The sequence below is a fragment of the Equus asinus genome, chromosome 3, assembly GCF_041296235.1.
Source record: "Equus asinus isolate D_3611 breed Donkey chromosome 3, EquAss-T2T_v2, whole genome shotgun sequence".
Taxonomy (NCBI): Eukaryota; Metazoa; Chordata; class Mammalia; order Perissodactyla; family Equidae; genus Equus; species Equus asinus.
In genome coordinates this window covers 71,409,133-71,427,671 of record NC_091792.1, presented here as the reverse complement: position 1 = coordinate 71,427,671, position 18,539 = coordinate 71,409,133, and the positions used below count along the sequence as shown (strand labels likewise).

Here is an 18,539-nt window from a genome sequence, read left to right as displayed (position 1 = left end):
CTGGAGCTGGGCAGTGAAGTGGGATCAGGGCGCAGTCCAGGGGTGGTAGAAGAGGTTGGGAAAGAGAAATAAACGAAGAATGCCTTGTAGCACATGGTAAGAACATTAGATTTTATTCAAAATACAATGGGAAGTACTGGAGGCGTTTAAACCAAGGAATAACAGGATCTGATTTATCTTTTCGAAAAGACAATTTTGGCTGTTACATGGAGAATGCATCTTATGTGGACAAGAGTAAAAGCAGGAACTTTGTCGGCCATTGCGACTGTCCAGGCAGGAGTTGATAGTGACTTGGTAGTGTCGGATGGGCATGGGGAACAGCGGGCAAACAATTTAAGAGCTATTTTAGAGGCAGAGTTAATAGGATTTACTGATAGGTTGGACATGTGATGAGAAATTAAGGACAAAGAGGAATTAAGAACAACTCCCAGGTTTTTGTTTTTGGCTTGGGAAACTGGTTAGACACTGGTATGAGTGGTGCCCAACAGTCTCCTGGGGAGGGAATTAAGATTTATACTCGAATTTAGATGTTAGAGGAAGTCTTCTTGGGTAGGTATTATACTTGCTTCAAATAAAGGCATGTGAGAACTCGAATTAATTAGAAAAACAAAATAAATGTGAAAGTGTTTATACTCCAAATTGGTCAAGCAAGCCATATAAGTTAAAATTCATTTACTGACAATAAATTTATCAGGTTTCTGCTATGTGCTGTGCCGCAAGAGTGTGTTCTCTCCATCCTTTACTTCTTGACTTTTCTAATTCTTTATGCAATCCCTTGGTAATCTCCTCAACTCTCATGTCTTTGCCTAACATATATATGCTGAATCCCCTGAAATCTTTATCTTCAGTCCAGGGACCTTTCCTGTGCTGTAGGTGTGTGTTCGTTCACTGGATGTCTATTGGATGTCTCACAGGCATATAAAATTAAATGACACAGAAAAGCACATTATCTTCTCTCAAAGTATTTTGCTGCTATTTGTCCTGTGTTTGATACTTCAGTGAATGGCATCAAAGCCCAGCCGTTCACCAGCCAGAAACTTGATTGTCACTCTGGATACTTCCTTATCTATCCCCTCATCCACGTCTAATTCAGTTCCATTAATGCGACCTCCATCACATCGTTCATATTTCTTCATCCCCTTTTCTGCAACTAAAGATTGTCAAGGAAGAGAATCCTCCTTTCCTTCTTGGGCTCTCCAGCTTGGTCTGTGAAATAAACTGACAATAGGCAGATTAACAGGAGAAAAGGCAGACACATTTATTTGATGCTAAAAGTTTTATAATGGCACGAGGCAAGGTTGGGAGGTCTTAGTAGAAAGGAGAGAAAACTTCCAAAGAAACAGCTAATCTTGGAAGCTTTTGTACCATTTGGACAAGGGAGGATAAGTTTAAAGAGAAATGATGAGACAAGGGAAAAGAGCTTTGAGCCTCTAGGGGCAGCAAACTGCAGGAGGGTAAATATGTGGGAAACTAATGGTAGCTAAGGACTAGTTAGTAGGATTGTTTGTGCAGACTCTTGATCAGTGCCTTCTCATCTCTGGTTATAAGATTGTTCTTTCCTCCCGGGTACAGGAAGGACGGGGGACATCTTCACGAGGGGAGTTTGTTTTCTTGTTTTCACATGGATAGGTGGAAGACAGAGATCTCATTCTGTGCCCTTTTTCTCAGTTGCCTTCAGCTCAAAATAATCCCTATGCCAGAGTAGCGTACTTTGGGGTGGCAAATTCTGATATCCTACAAGATCATGTAATCATTATCCCTCACTTGAGGTTTGTATAGTGATACAACAATGATAGTATTGTATCTGATTTCCTGGGCACTGATGCCTCAATATGCTTTCTGCACCACAACCGTGTGGTATATCTAATACATCACTATGACCATGCCTCTCTCTTGATTAGTACTCTTTAATGTCCCGTTACCTACAGGATAAAGTCAAAACTCTGTAGCCTGACATATACGGTCTTCCATGATTTGAGTCCTGTCTGGCTCTCCCTTCTTGTTCTATACCAGCACAGCTCTACAGTTAAGCCATCACAAACTTCTTGAAGCTTCTCCAAAGGCATTATGCTGCTTTGCTTCTCCTGCCTTGAAAGCCCTGACCCCTTACGTACCATTGACCTAGTGAGTACTTGCTCATCTTTCAAGATGCAGCCCAAGTAACATCCTCTCTATGAAGTCATTTCTGTCCACTGCTCAATTGAATAGTCTCCACCCTCCTTTGTACTCCATCTCTATTCTGTATATATTTCAACCACAGCACTGTATATATCATTGCACCTACTTAGAAGTGTATCTTCTCCACTAGATTGTGCACACTTTGAGGGCAGGGAATGTATCTTACTTATATTTGTATCTTTAGCACATAGCTCAGTGCCTATTATATAATGGCATTTGATAAAGTTTCAATAAATTATTCGATGAGTTAATGAAAAGATGAATATATACATTGAAACTAGGGATCAAAACTTGGGAGTCGATAGAGGCTATCATTTACTTCATGAAGACAAATCAGATAATTGACCTAAAAGATAGAGAAAAATCATGAGAGAAAAAATATCAAAGAAATAGTATGTGCAAAACTTTGCCACTGAAGAAAAACACAAGACTTCAAACTGCAATAGCCTACTGCATGCCAAGTAAGATAAAGAAAAGCGAGCTACACCCTAAAGCATCATTGTAAAATTTCTGAACCTAAAGAAATCAGAGACAAAAAAAAGCCATCCATTTAAAAATTTACAGTTATTTGCCTACCTAGAGTTTACAACTCCCTCCATTTTCCTAAGAGAAGCCTGATATTCAGTTTTCTAGACTTCCATTTACTTCATATGATTTAGGAGACACTGGCTTCATCTCCAGCATCAGGAACAGACCCTTACTGGCACACGCCAAACAGAGTAAATCTCCTTCTGAGTGACAGGCTCAAGAATGGTCATGTGGAGCAATAATTCAGGCAATTCAGGAAGTAGGGAAGGTTTGTGAGGGTGTCTGGGAATATTCCTTCTTATTCTTCTAGAAAGCCTTCTGGTAGTGACTCTTTGTTTCTGCTGGTCATGAATGAGGAAGCAGGTACCTCCAAGGGAAGGTACTTACCATACTTTCATGAGCAAACCAGATCAACCAACCCTAAAAATCATCCTACCTTGGATTTTCAGTTACAATTTGGGCCACTTTGAGTTGTATTTTTTGTCCTTTGAGGCCAAAAGCACTGAATAGATATATCCACAACAATAGAAAAATCAGGCCTACTTAATACATAATAGATAGAAAATAATAGTCAGGACAAGGAGGTATTTAGAAGGCATAGCTTTCTTCTAACAATGATAAAAAAAAAGAGGGGGCCCGCCCCATGGCCGAGAGGTTAAGTTCGCGTGCTCCGCTGCGGCAGCCCAGGGTTTCACCAGTTCAGATCCTGGGCACGGACATGGCACCACTCATCAAGCCACGCTGAGGCGGCATCCCACATGCCACAACTAGAAGGACCCACAACTATGTACTGGGGGCCTTTGGGGAGCAAAAGGAAAAATAAAATCTTTTCAAAAAAAAAGAGAGAGAGAGAATCAAACTCCAGGGAAATAAAAATTACAAAGGAAGGGCATAGTTTAAATAAAAAGGAAATTAAGAAATGGCATAACTTTGAACAACTGTTGAGTTAGAAGGAAGTGAATTTAATCTAAACATCATCCTTTACATGACATGGGAATTTGGCTTTGGAACAAAAGAGAAAGAACAATATCATTGCTCACTACTTAGTTCTGTAGTAATAACTATTTACAGAACTATAAGAATATGAATGCTATTTACTGATTTTGGTGTCTAGAATTAACTGATAGATGCAGTGTGGAAATGAATTATGGTTTCAGAATGGAATGTAAATGTTCCTAACCTTAGCAATAAATAAATAAGTAAATGACAGCTGGCAGCAGTTGGATGGTGGAAGTAGAGAGCAGCAGTAGAGAGCAAAGGGGATATGTATACTAGGGATGCTGGTATCTTCATTTTACTAATTGGCAATCTAGGAGGTGCAGCCCATGCATGATGAATAAGAAGGAGAGTTATGATACTCAGCCTCCAAATTTTCAGCCAATGAACCCTGCCAAATGGTACTCATGCCCTCATATAGTCTTTCCTCATATTGAATAGGGCTGACATAGTATATAACTAGGTTATATAGTATAGTATAACAAAGAAGATCTTGCAGAAGTGAAAACGTGTGACTTTCAAGGCTAGTTCATATGAGACATTGTAGATTCCACATGGCCCTCTCTCTCAGATCACTTGCTCCAGGGGAAGCCAGATGCCAGGTAGTAAGGACACTCATGTAGTCCTATGGTTATCTGTGTGATGACAGTGTGAGGCTTCCTGACCACTGCTAGCACCAACTTGCCATCCATGGAAGTGGATGCCTTCAGATGACTACAGCCCTAGCTGGCATCTCATCTGCAACTTCATGAGAGAACCTACGTCAGAACCACCTAGCTAATCTTCTTCTGAATCCTGGTCCACTGAAGTTGTCTAAGATAATAAATGTTTATTGCTGTTTTAAGCAGCCAAGTTTTAGGGTAATTTTTTAAACAGCAATAGATAACTGATACAGATTTTAGTATTAGAAGCGAGGTGATACTATAACAAAAAAATCTAAAATGTGGGGGTGGCTTGGGAACTGGGTAGTGGATGGAAACTGAAAAGATTTTAGACAGAATGTTAATGAAAACCTAAAGTGTCTTGAAGTTACTTTTAGTAGAAACTGGATGGCCTTTAGGAGGCTGTTGTCGTGAACTAAGGAAACTAAAGAAAATGTTATTGAAAACTGGAGAAACAGAATCCTTGTTATGTAGTGACAGAAAGTAGCAATACTGCTGCCTGAAGTGATATGGAAAATAGAAAAATGTCTGATGAACTGGGTGATGTGGTGAAGATTTTTGGACAGGAATTTGAAACTGTTACCTGGTTTTTTCTTGCAGCTTATGTTAAAATATAAGAGGAAAGAGATAAGCCAGAGAAAGAAATTTCATATGGAAAGAAACCAGAACTTCATGAAGCCAGGTTTTAAAATTTTTCAGCCTTTCCAAGTGGAAAACAATGCTAAAATTAAGATATGGCTTCTAGAAGAGGATAAAATCCTGGACACCATCAAGAAAACTGTACCTAGCTGCAAAGCCAAGGGTGCAGCTATAAAATCCTTTGTTAACACCTCAGAAAGATTTAAGGCGATGCTTTAAACAATAGAGCTTTCTAAGAAGCTTTAGGGTGCTGTCTCTCAACAGTCTTAACTGAAGATCAAGATGAAGATGACTGGATCATAAAGAAACCCTTATGTGTGTGTCTCTTCTGTCCAATGGTGTGAATCCCCAAAAAGAAAATTATGCTGGAAAAAATATTACTGGCTTGGATTGAAAAGGACAGAAACAATATGAAAAGAAAAGAAGCACTGGACCCACAAACTTACAGGTGGGAAGCAAGCAGAGAGACTATTCAGGTGCAAACACAGACAACATTTCATCGAAAAGGTAGGCTAACTCAGAAGATGGCTACAGTAGCCCAGGAGGCAGAGCCAAAGGTCATGGGGAATTATTCCAGGAAAAGAGTAGGACCAAGTCAAAGAACCAAACTCAATGGATTCATCTCATGGTGAGTGCAGGGCTGGAAAGCACAACCAAGGCAGAAGCAGGTGAAGAAAGGTTTATTGCTTGCACAGGTAATGGAGAACACTGGGGATAACTCCCAAAGCAGTGTTTCCCCAAGCTCAGTGCCTGTGGAGACTTTATACAAAAGAGAGTAGAAGATCAGGGTTTATTTGTAACAATTGTGTCCCTTTAAAGTGCATGCATAGCATGTAGATGTGTTATTACTTATATCACATGATCTAAAAATGGCTGTTCGGACCCTCCCAGAGGAGGAGAATGTAAGATGCTAATGAGTTAAGGTAACTTTAGTACACCTGGTGCTGGAACAATTTGCAGGGATCTTCCTGTAAATGTGTGATATCTCTGCAAAACAGGGATAGCAACCTCCACAAAACAGAACACATGGTTTATTTTTTGTCTGAAAAACACTTGACAAATTATGTTAATTTTTGACAGATCCTCAGTAACCCTTTCCATGACTGGTTCCCTGGTCACATAACTACACCTGATTTAGATGGCAAGATCCTGCACTTCAAGTAGGTGTTATAAAAGGATAAGACTCATGTGGCATCATGAGACGAAGCAAGTGTATTTTTATGTGAGAGAGATGTGAATTGTGGAGGGCCAGAGGGAAGACTGTGTAGTCAGCTTCCAAGATGAACTAATTTCTGTTGTTCGTGACCTTGTGTAGTCCAATCCCACATTAACAGGGCTGACCTGTATAATCAAAAGGATAGTGCAGAAATGATGGTGTGTGACTCTCAAGACTAGGCCATAAAACACACAGAGGCTTCCACCTGGCTCTCTCTTGCATCACTTGCCCTGGGGGAAGCCAATGTCTTCTAGCAAGGACACTTAAGTAGCCCTATGGAGAAGTCCACAAGGCAAGGAACAAAGGCCTCCTGCCAGCAGTCAGCACCAACTCACCATCCATGCAAGTGAGCCATTTTGGAAGCAAATCCTTAAACCCCCATCAAGTCTTTAGGTGACTGCAGCTCTAGCCGATGTCTTGACTACAATCTCATGAGCCAGGACCACCCAACTAATTTGCTCCCAAATTCCTGACCCATAGAAACTGTGTAAAATAATAAATGTTTATTGCTGCTGTAAGTCACTAAACTTTAGTGTAATTTGTTGCAAAGCAATAAACAACTAATATGAGAAATTTAAGTACTTTAATAAGATAGCAGTAACTAATAGAAAGTCTAATGGTACAAGGATATTGGGAGCATAGAGTGGAGCTGAGGGGGTGTGTGTAAATGAGCAAAACCCTTATGTGCCAGAACAGAAAGTCAATTGGTATGTCTAAAGTAAATAAGCAAAGAAATAGCTGAATAAAGATATTGTTTAGAAATCTGAAGATATAATTATTAAAAAACTAAAAATAGAAATGATTCAAAGTGACTGCCTCTGGCTGGGGCAGGGAATTGTCACTTTTCATTTAAGTCCTCTGTTCCATTTGATTTTACTTCACATTCATGTTATACTTTGATTAAAAAAAGCATACTGAGGAATTTTGTTTGGATCAAAAATGAAATCAAATATATCTATCAACATAAATATAAATGCTGACAAATACTTCTATGTCAGACATTTTTATGTCTCATTTAATCTATGAGATATTTTAAACATCCAGCTTTGTTTTAAATATGAGAAAACTGAAGAGGAATATGCCACAGAATTCTTGCATTCAAATACATCAAAATTTTTCTCCACTAATCTTGAGTAAAAAAAAAATTTTTAACAGTAGTTTATAAATGCTTTGGTGTTTATTTTTTTAATTTTTTAAAGTTTGGCACCTGACCTAACCTAACATCTGTTGCCAATCTTTTTTTCTTTTTTTCCCTCTTCTTCTCCCCAAAGCCCCCGGGTACATAGTTGTAGATTCTAGTTGTGAGTGCCTATGGTTGTGCTGTGTGGGATGCTGCCACAGAGTGGCCTGACAAGTGGTGCATGTCTGCACCCAGGATCCAAACTGGTGAAATCCTGGGCCACTGAAGCAAAGCGCACAAACTTAACCACTCGGCCATGGGGCTGGCCCTAGGTAAAAATTTAAAAACACATCTGTCATACCTTCTACATTGTAAAAGACTGAATATTTTTAAATAAACATTTGTTTAATTAACTAGAAGTCTGTCTTACATGTTGTAACTTCAGCAAAGGTAAATGTTTGATACAAACTCACCTATTAAAAGCAAGTAACTCAGCTATGATCATAAAGTACAATCCAACTTTATGCTTGAGAAAGTTTAAGACAAAGGAACTCAATAATTCTGAATGAAAGGGTTGGCAAAGGCATATCACACAGTTAAAAACAAAAAGCAGGAGTTGTAAGCTTAATAGCAGGCCAAGTTATTTTCAGAGCCAAAAGCAATAAGTGAGACCAAGATATCTTTTAATAATAAAATGCACAATCTAAAAAACATCTAAAAGTTGTTAATATATCAAATAATAAAGCACCAATATTCACACAGCAAACTCCATAAGAAATAAAAAATAGACTTTATCAAAGACTATTCTATTCTAATCACTTTCTCAATCTAAGAATATTCAAGTAGTCAAAAATTAGGTAATGGAATAAATAACAATGAGATGAGGCCATTCTTATTATGGCTATAATTTTCTCCTTGAAATAGAAAAAGAATATTCAAGTATCCATGGAACATTGTAAAAATACTTAATCATAAATACTAGGCCATAATAAAACTTAAATAAATTCCAAAAAATAGACATGGTACAGACAGCCAAGATCACAGTACAATAAAACCAGCAATTCATAACAAAACTAGAAAAGAAAGAAACAAACAAAACTATAATACAAAGATGAAAAACAGACACTTCCTCACAGAACTCTTGGGGTTAAGAGAAAAAGCAAAATCCACACGACAGATTCCTGGAAAATAACAATGATAAGAACATTACATATCATTACTTTTGCTATTCAGCTAAAACAATGCTTATAGTTTCAAACACTTATCTTAACAAATAAAAAATAGTGAAAATAAATGAAATATCTATTCAAGAGATTAGAAAAATAATAACAAAGTAAATCTAAGATGGGGCTCTTCTGAAGGCATGGTGGAGGTTTGCATGTTCTGCTTTGGTGGCCCAGAGTTTGCAGGGTCAGATCCCAGGCACAGACCTACACACTGCTCATCAAGCCATGCTGTGGCAGTATCCAATACAAAGTAGAGGAAGATTGGCATAGATGTTAGCTCAGGGACAATCTTTCTCAAGCTAAAAAAGGAATATTGGCAACAGATGTTAGCTCAGGGACAATCTTCCTCACCAATAAATAAATAAATAAATCTAAGGGACACAGAAACAAGGAAACCAAGAAGATAAAAACAAAAATGAGTAGGAAAACAAAAAAATAATACAACTAATAAATAAATCCAAAAGTTAGATCTCTAAAAAAGATTAAATGAGTATGTGATTGCTAACTTAATCATATAAAAAGGAAAACTCATAAATTCAGATGATAAGAAAGGATATTAGGGAAATAACCACAGATCTAGAGGAAATTTAAATTATCATAAATAATCACAATACTACTTTACTGAACTCTATATAAATAAACTTGAGAACCTTGTTGAAAAATGAGGTTATACAGAGGGTGATGTCAGCTTCATGGAAGAGTGAGTTGTTCCCTTTGTCTCTCCCCTCTAAGTTGCATCTAAATGCACATCCGTTAACAAATAGAGGATTCCCTACACAGCACAACAGGAGATGTGAGACATCCACACAGCTATACATCTGAAGGTAGGTGTACTGGGTCCCTGGGAAGCTATGGCTCCTGGGTTAGTGCTACTGAACTAATGGAGTGGACCCCTCCTACTCCCTGGCAAGAGCAATTTAGGACGTGGATCCTCACAAAGCAGCCAGTGTGACTATGAGTGGAGGCAAGGACATCCTGGCCAGTGTGGGCACATTTTCAGGGTGATAGCCTGGCCTATGGAAGCACCCACTACGCCACAGCAGCCCTGCCTGTGGGAACACTCTCCCTTGAGCGGCATGGTAGAGGCTCAGACCCCGCAAATGTGCCCCACCTGCCAAGCACAACACCAGCCCACACAAAATCACCTGGTCCACTGACACAGCAGCCAAGAGGACACACACACCAAGCAGAGTGCCTGGCTATGTGAAGGGGCCCCATCCATGTGGGTGAGACCTGCCAAGCACAGCAGCCCTGCCTGCAAGAGTGCAACCAGCCCACCCACCAAACACAGCTGCTGGCCCTTGCAAAGGCATTCTGCTCATGTGAGCATGATCTTCCAAGTGGCTGCAGCCAGCCCACATGAACACACGGTGACCCAACCAGCAAAACTACAAGCATACAGGGCAGAAACAGAAAACACAGCCTTTGTCGCCCATCCCAGCAGTGGCAGGTTGGAATCTGCCAGATATTACCACAAATGAACAAATGCTGGCAGAGGAAAAATTCATCAAACACAATGAAGAACTACAGTAACACTGCAGAATGGAAGGAAAGTGACAAGTCTCCAGAACCAAACCTGAGTCACAGAAGACTATGATCTAACTGACAGAGAATTCAAAATAGTTGTCATTAAGAAACTCAGTGAGTTACAAGCAAACACAGAAAGTTCAATGAGCTCAGGAATAAAACTAAGAAACAGAAGGAATACTTCACCAAAGAGATTGAAGCCCTTAAAAAACTACAGAAATTCTGGATGTGAAGGACACAATTAATGAGATGGAAAATAATGTATAAACCATAAAAAATAGAGTAGATGTTATGGGCACAGAATAAGTGATCTAGAAGATAGAAATCAAGAAATGCTTCAGGTGGTGGAGGAAAGAGAACTGAGACTTTTAAAAAATGAAGACATTCTTTGAGAAATATCAGACTCAATTAGGAAAAGTAGTATAAGGATTATATGTATCCCAGAGGGAGAAGAGGAGGAGAAAGGATCAGAGAGCTTGTACAAAGAAATAATAGCTGAGAACTTTCTAAACCTTGGGAAAGAACTAGACATACAAGTACATGAAACCAATATAACTCCTAATTATATCAAGGCAGAAAGACCTTTCCCAAGGCGTATAATACTAAAACTTTCATAAGTCAATGACAAAGAAAAAACATTAAGGGCAGCAAAAGAAAAGAAAATAACCTACAAAGGAACCCCCATTAGGCTTTCAGCAGATTTCTCAGCAGAAACCTTACAGGCTAAGAGAGAGTGGAATGATATATTCAAAACACTGGAAGACAAAAACTATAAGCCAAGAATACTCTATCCACCAAAATTATCTTTCAGGTATGACAAGGAAGTACAAGCTTCCCCAGATAAACAACAGCTGAGAGAGTTCATTGCCACTAGACCTGCCTTAGAAGAAATGATAAAGAAAACCCTCCTACCTGACAAAAAAAGGCAAAGATTTACCAAGCTTTGAATAAGGAGATAAATAGACAAAATCAGAAAATTGCAGCTCTCCATCAGAAGAGATTAGAAAACAATTATAACATAAAAGATAAAGAGAAAGGAAGCACCAAAAATAACTTTAAACACTTTAATTTAATCACAAACTCACAACACAAAAAAGAATAATTTGTGACAACGATCACACAGAAGGGGAAAAAGAAATGGACAGAAAACGCTTAGGCTAATGGAGATAAGAGGCTATCAGAAATATCAGAAAGAGGACTATCTCATCTGTGAGATCTTTTATACAAACCTCATGGTAACCATTAAACAAAAAATCAGAGCAGAGTCATAAATCATAAATAAAGAGAAAAACATCACAGAAAACAACCAAACTGAAATGGTAGTCAGAAATACAAGTAAAAAGGAACAATGAAAATGTAGAACTGGAAAACAACAGATAAAATGGCAGTCTTAAGCCCTCATATATCAATAAACACTCAATGTAAATGGGTTGAAATCTCCAATCAAAAGACACAGAGTGGCTGGATGGATTAAAAAACAAGACCCAAGGGGTCCCCATGGCTGAGTGGTTGGGTTTGCACATTCCACGTTGGCAGCCTGGGGTTTTACTGGTTCAGATCCTGGGCACAGACCTAGCACAACTCATCAAGCCATGCTGAGGCTGCCTCCCACATGCAACAACTAGAAGAACCCACAACTAAAATACACAACTATGTACTTGGTGGGAGGGCTTTGGGGAGGAGAAGGAAAAAAATTAAAACAAACAAACAAGACCCCAGAATATGCTGCCTCCAGGAAATACATCTCAGCTCTAAAGACAAACATAGGCTCAGAGGGAAGGTATGGAGGATTATACTCCAAGAAACTGGCAAGCAAAACAAAGCAGGTACAGCCATACTTATATCAGACAAAGCAGACTTTAAGATAAAAAAGATAATGAGAGACAAAGAGGGGCAGTATATAATAATAAAAGGGACATTCCACCAAGAGGATATAACACTTACGAATATACATTCACCTAACACAGGAGCACTAAAGTATATAAAGCAACTATTAACAGATCTAAAGGGAGAAATTGAAAGCAACACAATAATAATAGAGGACCTCAACATCCCACTTACATCAATGTACAGATCATCCAGACAGAAAGTCAATAAGGAAACAGTAGCCTTAAATGAAACACTAGGCCAGATGGACTTAATAGATATAAATATAACATTCCTTCCAAAAACAGCAGAATACACATTCTTCTCAAGTGCACAGGGAACATCCTCAAAGATAGACCATATGTTGGGACACAAGGCAAGCCAAAATAAATTTGAGAACATTAAAATCATATCAAGCATCTTTTCTGACCACAATGTTACGAAACTAGAAATAAACTACAAGCAAAAAACTGAGAAAGTCACAAGTATGTGGAGACTAAACAATACACTACTCAACAGCCATTGGATCAATGAAGAAATAAAGAGAAGTCAAAAAATACTGGGAGGCAAATGAAAATGAAAACATAACATACCAACTCTTATGGGATGCAGTAAAAGCAGTACTAAGGGGGAAACTTATAGCACTACACGCCTACCTCAACAAACAAGAAAAATCTCAAATCAGTAAGACCTAACAGAACTAAAAGTGAAGAATAAACAGTCAAAGCCAGTAAAGAGGGAAATAATAAAAATTAGAGAAGAAATAAATGAAAAATAGACTAACATAACAATAGGAAAGATCAATGGAACTAAGAGCTGGTTCTTTGAGAAAATAAACAAAATTGACAACCTCTTAGCCAGATCCACTAAGAAAAAAAGTGCGAAGACTAAAATAAATAAAATTAGAAATGAAAGAGGAGAAATTACAATGGATACCACAGAAATGAAAAGGATTATAAGAGAATACTATGAGAAGCTACATGCCAACAAATCAGATAACCTAGGAGAAATGATAAATTCTTAGAATCATACAATCTCCCAAAACTGAATCATAAAGAAATAGAGAATCCGAATAGACCAATCATAAGTAAAGAGATTGAAACAGTAATCAAAAAGCTTCCCAAAACGAAAAGCCCAGGACCAGATAGCTTCTCTAGTGAAATCTACCAACCATTCAAAGAAGATTTAATACCGATCCTTGTCAAACTATTCAAAAATATTGAAGAGGACAGGATGCGTCCTAACTCATTCTACAAGGGCATCACTACCCAGATACCAAAACCAGACAATAACAATACAAAAAAGGAAAACTACAGGCCAATATCACTGATGAACATAGATGCAAAAATCCTCAACAAAATATTAGCAAATCGAGTACAACAATACATTGAAAAGATCATGCACCATGATCAAGTAGGATTTATTCCAGGGATGCAAGGATGGTTCAACATCTGCAAGTCAATCAATATGATACACCACATTAACAAAACAAGGAATAAAAATCACATGATCATCTCAATAGATGCAGAGAAAGCATTTGACAAGATCCAACATCCATTTATGATAAAAAAAAATTGTCAATAAAATGGGTATAGAAAGAAAGTACCTCAATATAATAAAGGTCATATATAACAAACCCACAGCCAACGTGATACTTAATAGTGAAAAACTGAAAGCCATCCCTCTGAGAACAGGAACAAGACAAGGGTACCTACTCTTGCCATTCCTAGTCAACATAGTATCAGAGGTTTTAGCCAGAGAAATTAGGCAAGAAAAAGAAATAAAAGGCATCCAAATTGGAAAGGAAGAAGTGAAACTGTCACTTGTGCAGATGACGTGATTCTATATATAGAAAACCCTAAAAAATCCACCAGAAACCTATTAGAAATAATCAACAACTACAGCAAAGTTGCAGGGTACAAAATCAACCTAGAAAAATCAGTTTCATTTCAGTACATCGATAATGAACTAGCAGAAAGAGAAGTTAAGAAGACAATCCCATTTACAACTGCAGCAAAAGGAATAAAATATTCAGGAATAAATTTAATCAAGAAGGTGAAATGCTTATATAATGAAAACCATAAGACGCTATTGAAAGAAACTGAAGAAGACATAAAGAAATGGGAAGATATTCCATGCTCGTGGATTGGAAGAATAAACATAGTTAAAATGTCTAATTTACCTAAACCAGTCTACATATTCAATAGAATCCCAATAAGAATCTCAATGCCATTCTTCACGGAAATAGAACACAGAATCCTAAAATTTATATGCAACAAAGAATGACCCCAAATAGCCAACGGAAGCCTGAGAAAAAACAAAAGCTAGAGATATTACAATCCTTGACTTCAAAATATATAGTAATCTATATAATCTATAATCTATGCTATAGTACTATATAGTATTATAGATATATTACTATAATCTATAGTAATCAAAACAGTATGGTACTGACATAAAACAGACACATGGTTTAATGGCACAGAATTGAAAGCCCAGAAGTAAAACCACACAGCTAATCTTTGACAAAGGAGTCAAGAGCATACAACGGAGAAAGGAAAATCTCTTCAATAAATGACGTTGAGAAAATTGGACAGCCATATGCAAAAGACTGAAAGTAGGCCATTATCTTATACCATACACAAAAATTAACCCAAAATGGATTAAAGACTTGAATGTATGACCTGAAACTGTAAAAATCATAGAAGAAAATACAGGCAGTACACTCCTTGATATCAGTCTTAGCAGCGTCTTTTTGAATACCATGTCTACTCAGGCAAGGGAAGCAAAAGAAAAAGTAAACAAATGGGATAACATCAGACTAGAAAGCTTCTGCAGGGCAAAGGAAACCGTGAACAAAATGAGAAGAGAATCCACCATTTAGGAGAAAATATTTGCAAATCATATATCCAAGAAGGGGTTAATTTCCAAAATATATAAAGAACTCATACAGCTCAACAGCAAGAAAACAAACAACCTGATCAAAAAATGGGCAAAGGGTATGAACAGATATTTTTCCAGAGAAGACATACAGATGGCCAACAGACACATTAAAACATGCTCAACATCAGTAATCATCAGGGAAATGCAAATCAAAACTACACTAAGAGATCACCTCACACCCATCAGAATGGCTATAACCAACAAGACAAGAAATAAGAAGCATTGGAGAGGATGTGGAGAAAAGGGAACCCTTATACATTGCTAGTGGGAATGCAAACTGGTACAGACACTGTGGAAAACAATATGGAAATTTCTCAAAAAATTTAAAATAGAAATACCGTACAATCCAGCTATCCAACTACTTGGAATCTATCCACAGAACATGAGATCAACAACTCAAAGAGATTAATACATCCCTATATTCATTGCAGCATTATTCACAATAACTAAGATGTGAAAGCAACCCAAGTGCCCATCAATAGATGAATAGATAAAGAAGATGTGGGGTATATATACATATATATATATACACACACACACATATATACACAATGGAATATTGCTCAGCCATAAAAAAGAAAAAATTGTGCCATTTGTGACAAAATGGATGGACTTTGAGGATATTATGCTAAGCAAAATAAGCCAGACAGAGAAAGACAAACACTGTATTATTTCACTGATATGTAGAAGATAAACAAACACATAGATAAGGAGAAGAGATTAGTGGTTACCAGAGGAGAAGGCAGTAGGAGGGAGGGTGAAAGGAGTAAAGGGGCAAATACATATGGTGACGGATGAAAATTAGACTATTGGTGGTGAGCACGATACAGTCTATACAGAAACTGATACATAGTAACGTACACCTGAAATTACACAATGTTAGAAACCAATATGATCTCAATAAAATAATTACATAGAAAAAGCTTATATAAACCTCAGCAAGGAAGAGAAAATTATGATCATATGAAGATAAGATTATGTATCTGAAAACCCTAACATAATCAACTTAAATTTTATTATACTTGATACAAAATTCAATATGTTGGCTGGGGGTGAAATTAATATGCCAAAAGTTTATAGCCTTCACATATACAAACAAGTTGAAATCTAAAATTGCATACAGTTTAAAAATATAAGCATGAAAAAATTAAACCATAAAAATACTAATAGAAAATATGGGAGAATTTTTCTTTAAATGTTCTTGGTTTTGGTAAGGCATTTCTAAGCAATGCCTACAGAATCTAGAAGCCATAAAAAAAAAGAAAAAAGATTAAAAAATGCAACCACATAAGATTAAAGCAGTTCTTTGTGGCAAGAAAATGTCAAGTCAAAAATCACAGAGTTAATTTTCTTAGTATCACAAATCAATACTGGAGAGTCTAGTAAATTATCAGAAAAGTGGGCAAGAAATGACCAGATATTTGCAAGTTAAGAAACATGATAGGCTTTAAAATTTATGAAACGATATGCAACCTCAGACCCAGTCATAAATGAAACACAAACTAAACAACGAGGTGACTTTTCTTTAAAAAAACAACAGTGCCAGCGAGAGTGTGGGGCACTGAATCTCTCCCACTTCACGTGGGAAGATATATGGATACAATCGCACTGGAGGGAAATTGAACAGGAAAGTTGATCTTTCAGAATTAAAAGTTGATATGCTCTTCGGCCTCGCAATACTTCTAAGTTTTTACCCTACTATAAATTTTTTGTGTGTGAAATGAAAGATGCACACAGATATTAATTACAGCATTATTTGTAATAACAAATATTGAAAATAAATTTAATACAGTGAAGAGTTAAATAAGTTATGCTGTGTCCCTATATGCAGTACATTGTCATTTCAAAGCACCTTCACATGTACTGATTTGGGAAGCTCTCCGAAAATACATTAAGTGAAATAATTACAGAACAGCATGTTTGTCACTACGTGTCTGTGGGGAATGTTCAGAATCCTATAAGTTTTTAAATGCATTGCCCATTTCTGCTAGGACTCTCAGAAACTAGTAACAGTAACTCTTCTGGGCCAGGGGCTGGGCTCCTGAGGGACAGGGGTGGGAGACTGCCTCTGCACTGGCTTCCCTTATGCACCTTTAAAATTTTTACGTATGAATAAGTTATTTGTTAAAAATAATAATTTAACATTATCTAATTTGAATATTCATCCCTGAAGAAAGACACTGAGCGGACTAGAGAGAGTCTCCTGCAGGAATGCTTGAGTGCTGGACCCGGGACCAGTATTGGACAGGCGGAGCAATCAAGGGCACACTCTCAACAGCAGGGGAAGGACTAAAGGGAGAGTTGGCAGAACCATCAGAGAATTAACATGAAGGCAAAGTAAATCAACCTCTTGATAGTTGGTATTGTTTCAGTTTTCCCTGTCAAAGCGACTGAAAAAGAGAAGACTTTTGTTTGCTTTTAAGTTCTTTGAGGGGCTTGTTTCTCATTCCCCTGCTTCGTGGCTTGATTTTCTCTAAGTTTCCAAGCACATGGACCATCTCGGGGTTTTGTCCTTTGCTTAGAGCTCCAGAAAAGACTTCTATGGGTGAGGAGTTTCTGCAGCCTCCTTGGGAGTGGTAAGCTCCCTCTGTTAGTGGAACAGGCCAAGACTGTAGGACTAAATGGTGTAATTTAAGAAGAGAAAGCACCTTAGGGAAAATAAACAGTTCTTAGCTGCTGGGGACATAGTTATTTCTCAACTTAATAAATTATACTCTGTCCAGCAACAAAAGATTCTGATGTACCTTAAAATATAAATGTTTTTCAATAAAGAATTTAGTGGGAAGGAAAATTGAGGTCAAATCTCAACACCAAAGCAGGGGAATGTAAGTACACAGAAAGACACGACATGAAGTCCTACACAATTAGTAACAGTGGGTCAAAATTCACTTCTACTTCCTGCAGCCAAGATAAGACAGCTGAAATGCATAGGCCCCTTGGGGAGGTCATTTACTGACTGGGGTTGTGTAAGTGACCAAGAGCAGATTCTTTTCTGGGAACTGGGTTTGATTTGAAGGAGAAAAAACATGTTTCCCAAAGACAATTAAGTCTGTCTCTAATATTCTGCCCTTGTCCCCTGCTCCCCAGGATGCGAGCACAAAAAACTGTTCCAGCTTCTACACTCCAACCTCTGACTGGAACCCCATCTAGGATGGATGTTAGCAAGAGTGCCAGCCCAGGACAACATTATGAAGTACTTTTGGGTTTTGGTTTTTGTTATCATTTGTGCTTCCTCACTCACACTCTTCTGTTCTCCCTTTCCTGCGTAGCCTTTCTTACTCTTCTCCATTTTTTTCAAAGCACAATTCTAAGAGTGATTTCTTGGCCAATTGTTGTAGAGCCATGTTCCAGCAGAAGGGGGCAATTGCATGGTGTACCTTTCCTGCTACCAACAGTGTTTTTCAATGTTACAAGGAGTTTTGAAGGGAAAAATCAGGAGGAAAAAGAATGTTGGAGTCAGGAGACACGGGTTCCAGGTTTGTTGTGAACCATCTGGGTAAATCATTTCGTTTGTCTGTGACTTATTTTGAAAACTGGCAGTAGTATACTAATTGCCTAAGGGTGGAACCAAATTGCTGCAGGATCATTTAGGATCTAATTCTGTAAGAGATGTAGTGAAAGGCTAGCACACAGCCAAG

The 18,539-nt window shown here is 37.8% G+C and overlaps 1 long non-coding RNA gene across 1 annotated transcript in view; it reads right to left on the bottom strand.

Moving 5' to 3' along the window:
• Positions 1–443: 443 nt before the first annotated feature.
• The window catches only part of LOC139044968 (uncharacterized), a 30,740-nt gene continuing 12,644 nt past the window's right edge, over positions 444–18,539 (bottom strand). The window contains exon 3 of the long non-coding RNA XR_011502456.1: positions 444–1,218. This is a non-coding gene — a long non-coding RNA (uncharacterized lncRNA). The remainder of the gene's footprint in view (positions 1,219–18,539) is intronic.